This window comes from Euprymna scolopes, chromosome 15 (assembly GCF_053919585.1).
Source record: "Euprymna scolopes isolate OS-2025 chromosome 15, ASM5391958v1, whole genome shotgun sequence".
In the NCBI taxonomy this organism is placed as follows: Eukaryota; Metazoa; Mollusca; class Cephalopoda; order Sepiida; family Sepiolidae; genus Euprymna; species Euprymna scolopes.
In genome coordinates, this window is record NC_136496.1 from 104,794,228 (window position 1) to 104,800,686 (window position 6,459).

At 35.2% G+C, this 6,459-nt stretch overlaps 1 pseudogene; it reads right to left on the reverse strand.

The window, feature by feature from the left end:
* Positions 1-5,000: 5,000 nt before the first annotated feature.
* Positions 5,001-5,119, reverse strand: LOC145294293 (5S ribosomal RNA; annotated as a pseudogene).
* Positions 5,120-6,459: the final 1,340 nt, after the last annotated feature.

The following is a 6,459-nucleotide window of genomic DNA, read 5'->3' on the forward strand; positions in this document are numbered from 1 at the left end:
GATCGTAAAATACGCTTAAATATAATATTTTAATCACATGCAGATTTTGCATTTAGTATTATAGAGTCAATTCTCTACGGATATTTGTATATTATAGTATACGCATTATACTATAGCGTTTCAAAAGTTAAACAGGAAAACAAATGACGAATTGAAAGCTCCAGTCTTAGTCTTTCCCGTTTAAGTTATCGTCAGATGGATGAGAAATACTTACAAATGAAACGATTATAACGTATACATGTCCATTAGCATACGTACAAGAGAACTGTAAGTCGACTAACTCCTACCGTGTTCCTATTGTTTTCACCTTTGTCCCCTTTATAAGGTATTTTTATCAACTAAAACTTTATATAAAAACGGCCAACAATAATATAATCACTTGAGTGGCCTCACGTCGCTCTGCGAGTTTGTGTCTCGGAGGAGATGCATTAGAAAATCAGAGAGAGGGAGAAAGGCAGACTCAAATAGATATATTTAATTTTATGAATTAGTTTTGCATATATGGGTGGCAATTTTTTGTAGTTATGAAAAATGCAATGTAAAACCAGTGAGAGTTATTTCCCTTGTTAAATTTTATGTTTAGATATGATTAAGATTTTATTATATGTGACGTTAGATACTAAACTATTGCTACATTTGTCTCTCGTTACGATCACCTTTTTTTTCTAGCTTTAGACAAAAAAACAAAAACAAAACGTAATTATTTCAATTCAACATTTTCCAAGTCACAAACACATCATCTCCTATTCGTGGATTAATCATATAGAAAATAAAACAACAACGTCGAATATTTTTTGACTGGAGACATTCAAAAAACTGTTTAACGTTTTCTATAGAAAAGTGGATACGCTCTGAAATCTTTTCATACGATTCATCATTTGTAGACGGTGCGCACATAAGTAAATTTGCAGTGTTTTCAACCAGTGACAGCTAAGCATAATTAAAGGCAAAAAGAAATAAGTGATAAATAGAAACATGATAACACTGGGAATTTCAATCGTCTATAGAAATATCAGTATTTCATTTATAGAGGTGTGTGCTTTCAAAGTGAACGTGCAATCTTTGTAAAGAATTCATACGCTGATACATAGCTAACAAACACGCAGTTCTATATGTCGGAAGAGATATGCCGACAGATTTTGAGACGGGGACAGAATGGCAGTCCAATACCCTTTTAAGTGGATCGTGTAAAAAAGGTTTATTTATATCAATAATCAGTATTTATTTCTATAAATCTATCTATCTGTCTATATATATACATATATATATAAATATATATATGTATATATATGGCAACCCACATACAGGTTTTTCGCTGTATCACAGCGCATAAGTGATGCTAAACTAGCGAGTATATCAAGAGAGAAGTCAATCTCGGTCACTTAGGCGCTTTTAACCGTTACGCTATTTAGCTACTGCTAAGGTGGGTATGTGAAATTAGAATGATTTAATGCTGTCAAAACAGAAAAGTTCTATTTTTTTTAAATTGCTTTATACGGGATATATATATATATATATATATATATATATATATATATATATATATATAACGGCAAGCATATAGACAACAAACATACTTAAAGTGTAAACACCATTGTCATTGTATATAGTATTTCATAGTACGTAAGCAAACATCCAGAGGTAACAACACACATATATAATCCTGTGACTGCACTATATACTCTATATCCATCCATCTATCTATCTATCTATCTATCTATCTTTTTATCTATCAGGCTCTCTATATATACATATATACTTATATATATATATATATATATCATTCGATCTAAATATATATCGATTTATATATTTTCAAACACACACACACATATGTATATATATATATATATATATATATATATATATATATATACGTAGATTTACTTGTAGCTCTACAATCGAAGCATTAGTAGTAGCTGCGTCCAAATATTATATGAAAATAAAATTGGAGTCCCATATAAGTATGTTAGATACGTATAATATTCTATGAGTTTAACTACACAAGCAAAATATATACCTGATCCATGTGTGTGCCTCTGTATGTGTGTATAATAGAATTAAATTCATGATTTTGTTTAAAACATTTGTCTTAAGAACTAACAGCTTCCTTGTCCGTAGTCAATCACACTTTTTTATGTCCAAGAAAAATCAGAATATTATTATGTTTAATCACTCCTCAGTGAGTAAGGCTTTAATATAAATAAATTTATTTATTTAGGAACAAGAATGTCAAATACGAATCGGTAAAGAATTACTTTACGTTATGTATATTTTGTTATATGAACTGTAGATACCTTAATATTCTGAAAATATCTCTTTTTCAACAGAAGTAGCCAAAACACCGCGTAAAAAAGAAAACTATACTGTAAACGGACCCCAAAAATGGATGAGTTCGGCTCTCAAGTAGAATAATAGTGATAATATGGTCTGTATGTGAATTTCTCATACGTCTTGATTCTATTCAATATTTCTAGGGCAATTGCTCTTGACATATCAAAGGCCTTCGACATGGTATGGCATAAGGGCCTACTTCACAAGATTTCCAGCTACGGTATAACTCGAAATGTTTTCTCAATCATTAAATCATTTCTCTCCGATAGGCTCATAGGAGTAGTGGTCGATGGAAAAAATCAGAGGCCTGCAGTATTAATGCTGGAGTCCCTCAAGGGTCAATCTTGGGCCCAACTCTCTTCCTGATCTACATCAATGACCTCCCTAAACACATACTAAAATCATTCGTTGACATCTATGCTGATGACACGACCATCTATGGCAACACATCAAAGGCTGTAAATGGCAAAGTTCTCTCTGATTCTCTCTCCTCTGATCTCGAGCGCGTGGTTCAGTGGAGGAAGTCGTGGCTGGTTACCTTTAATGCATCTAAAACCAAACTCATATCTTTACATCATCAACGCTCTGATCCCCATCTGGCATCAATTGAAATGGATGGCTCTCATCTAGGAGAAGCCCCGTGTTTTGACAAGCTTCTGGGTTTGTCCTTTACTCCTGATCTGAAATGGAACACGTACATCAAGTCTGTTGCCAAGGTCGCTGGAAAGATGGTGGGATCCTTCTACCGCTCCAGAAGATATCTCACTACTGATGCAATTCTCTATCTATATAAAAGCCAAGTACGTCCAAGGATGGAATACTGCTACCATATCTGGGCAGGAGCTGCTAAAAAAGCCTATCCTGCCTTGACAGAGTACAAAATAGACTTCGTGGCTTACTGAGGGATACCCTTTTCTCTACCCTGCAACCTCTCTCCCACAGAAGAGACGTTGCGAGCCTATCCTTGTTTTATCGTTATTTCCATGACAGGTGCTCGTCTGACCTCCAATCTCAGGTCCCTCCTCGCCAATTTTTCACGGAAAACAACCGTCTAGCGGAAGCCACTGTGAAAACTTTCCCCCACTCTATATCTGTGCCTAAATCAAAACGCGGATTCCATGAACAAAGCTTCTTTCTTAGAACTGCACGCCTGTGGAACTCTGTTCCGTCTGCCTGCTTCCCACCGGACTACAACTTGGATGTGTTCAAGTCCAACGTTAACAAATTCCTAATGAACCGCCCTCTTAAGTAAACACTTCATCAAATCTCCACACTAACGTACTGTACTTGCAATAACCCTTATCCCTGAGTGGCTTCCGAGCCTTGATAAGTGGTGACCACCGTATAAAAAAAAATGATATTATCCGTTGACTAATACCATACAAATGAACCCTACTATAAAATGGTAGTTTAAAATTTCCTTACCAATTTTTAATGATTTTGTGACCATCTGATCCTTATATTTTTGTCAGTAAGCTTGGCTCCAATACCTGAGTTACTTGGCATAATTCATAAAAGTTATCTGGACTCTGATTAGATGTAGCCGAAAATGTATATCCGTCTATCGTGTTCAAATGGACTTTGTCGAAATTTAAAATTCTGTCGACAAATGACAGACTATTAAATGTTCAATAGTGTTCAATTGCAACCCGCAAATTAATACCGTTGGCAATTCTTGTAAATTATAAAATAACGGTTCCTGTTTGTCATTACATCATATGATTACATGTCAATTTAGATGTGCTATTTTATAATTACGTAATGAGTAATTGGACGGTAATGATGAACAGCATGATGATAATAAACATCTTCATAACCGAGAAGTATTGAGAAATTGAAAACCGTTGATTTTCTGATTTCGGTATTTGCCGCATTCTGTCAATCCAACTTTTAACAGTTTAATATCACATCCTGGTGCAACGTTTTCAATTTAAACAAACGCACATGTCGTCACATACGTGCGCGGTCGGTAGTTTTTTTATTTTTATTGTCGTTGTTCCATCTCTGGGCTACGATCTTGTATTTGTCATTGAGGTTTTGTTTAACTTAAGATGAATTTACTTCTTCATGGAAACACGCTGTTGATATGTTGGGGTTTAAAAGATTTTATTCGATGCGTTGTGCTCTTTGACAGACCACGTAAATTACTTCTTACATAATTTTTTACTTAGTCCAAAGATGGTCGATGCCAGGCAGAGTCTCGAGGCAATATTCACTTAGATTATCTCTATATTTTCAGACGACTGTTGTTTCTTTAGCCCCCCCCCGATTTCGACAGCTCTAAACTGTTTTTTTACTACAAACACATTATCCATATGTAATTCGATACTTGTATTTCTAGCGCGTGTTGATAGATAGATGCCCTTTGACGCTATGCTTTAACCACGCGATATGTGATATCCATATCTATATCTATTTAAATGTTAACATTCTACTCTCAATCTATCTGTCTTATTATATCTTTTGATTAATTTTGACCTCGATAAGTATTTGTGTGTGCAGTCAGCATCAACCCTATTAAGGGTTTAACCGGCTTCCTCCGAAGGAGGAAGTTTCGTGGGAGTATGAATTTCCCAAGCGGTCCCCAGTCGCATGTATATCCCCGTTAGGGGAGATGACGAGGTTAGGATTTTGCAACTTTTTGTGGGGAGGTTTCGACGTCCTCCTACATACAGCACCTGGACTTCCCAAATTGGTCACCCATTTTAGTAATGGCCAGGCTAAACGTTGCTTAACTTCGGAGATCTGACGGGAACCAGTGTGTCAACGTGATTATGCCGTATGAGTATTTATGTATTAGTAAAGCGATATATCAGCAAACCGTATATTTCTTATCGCAATATCACCTCAAGCAGTTGTTGGTCACACTTTTTATGGAAATCGTTCAACACCGTGTAAGAACCCACTTAGTGTAAGGAGATAAACGTCTACCACTTCAAACTAAAAAATAAATAACCAATTATAGGTGTTAGATGGATAACTTTCGGTCCAGAAAACAGCAATTTTTCTCGTTTAATTATATTTTTGTTTTATTTTACTTCAGTCGAAGTTCTCAGAAATCAAGGGGCTCACAACCAAGGTCTAACACTTGAAGTCTATATAAGATACATAGATATTCGAATGTTCCATTAAAGTTCTTTATCTCTAAAACACTGAGTTAGTAAAGAAATGTAGAACATGATGTTCCTCTCCCCAATTAACCATTTTCATACGTTGCAGTATATCTTTCATTTTGGTCTCTAAATCTTACTGGATTCCAGGACAAAAATTTATCTAGTCTGGTGGAGTATCCAGCTTCGTGCTATTACTTGAGGTAACATCACTCGAAGAAGGTGCAACATTCCTTGTTAAAGCTAACGTGAGTCAGCCATAGTGAGAAGATCTTATTTGGGCAGCGAATACTATGCGATTTTGAATATTTGGTAAGGGTTTACTTCTATGGAAAAAGTATCCTCATGCCAGATTGTTCTGACAACCCCCTGTACAGAGAGACCTTAGACACTCGAGGACAGTGTCTAGTAGGCATTATGGTAATGGAAGAGAAATTAGAGTAACTGGAAATGAATACAAGGTCTACTTTCGACTCCTCCTAAGTTTTCTGCAATAATGATTTTATAGTCAGCAATTGATAGGGTCTACAGACAGACTTCACGAAAGGTTATTCAAAAAGAGATATGTATATTATTATCGGTATGATATCTATGAAATGGAAGCATACAGTAGACATAGATATTTAGATTTATTAGTGGTACGGAGCGTTGATGTAAGAATTCTGGCTGGTTATCGTATATCTTATTACTAGGGTTAGGACAACAGCATATTATTTTCATTATTTTGACTCTCGAGTGTGTATTCGTAGATTTCTTATATGCTTTTATATAGAGTAATGTGGTTATAATGTTGATAACAGCATATTCTAATTGTGTCGGATATACACTCAAGAGTCAAAACAATGTAAAGAACATGCTGTTATAAAGGCCCTACTTATTACATTCTTTTTCCGGTGTAAAAATGAGTTCATTTTAACTCGTTCATGGAGGATTGCCGAAGAATCAGAACAGGCTAATTGATGCCTGTAACATTTTTGGATCATTAAAGTCTATTGAATTATATCTGTTTTATTAA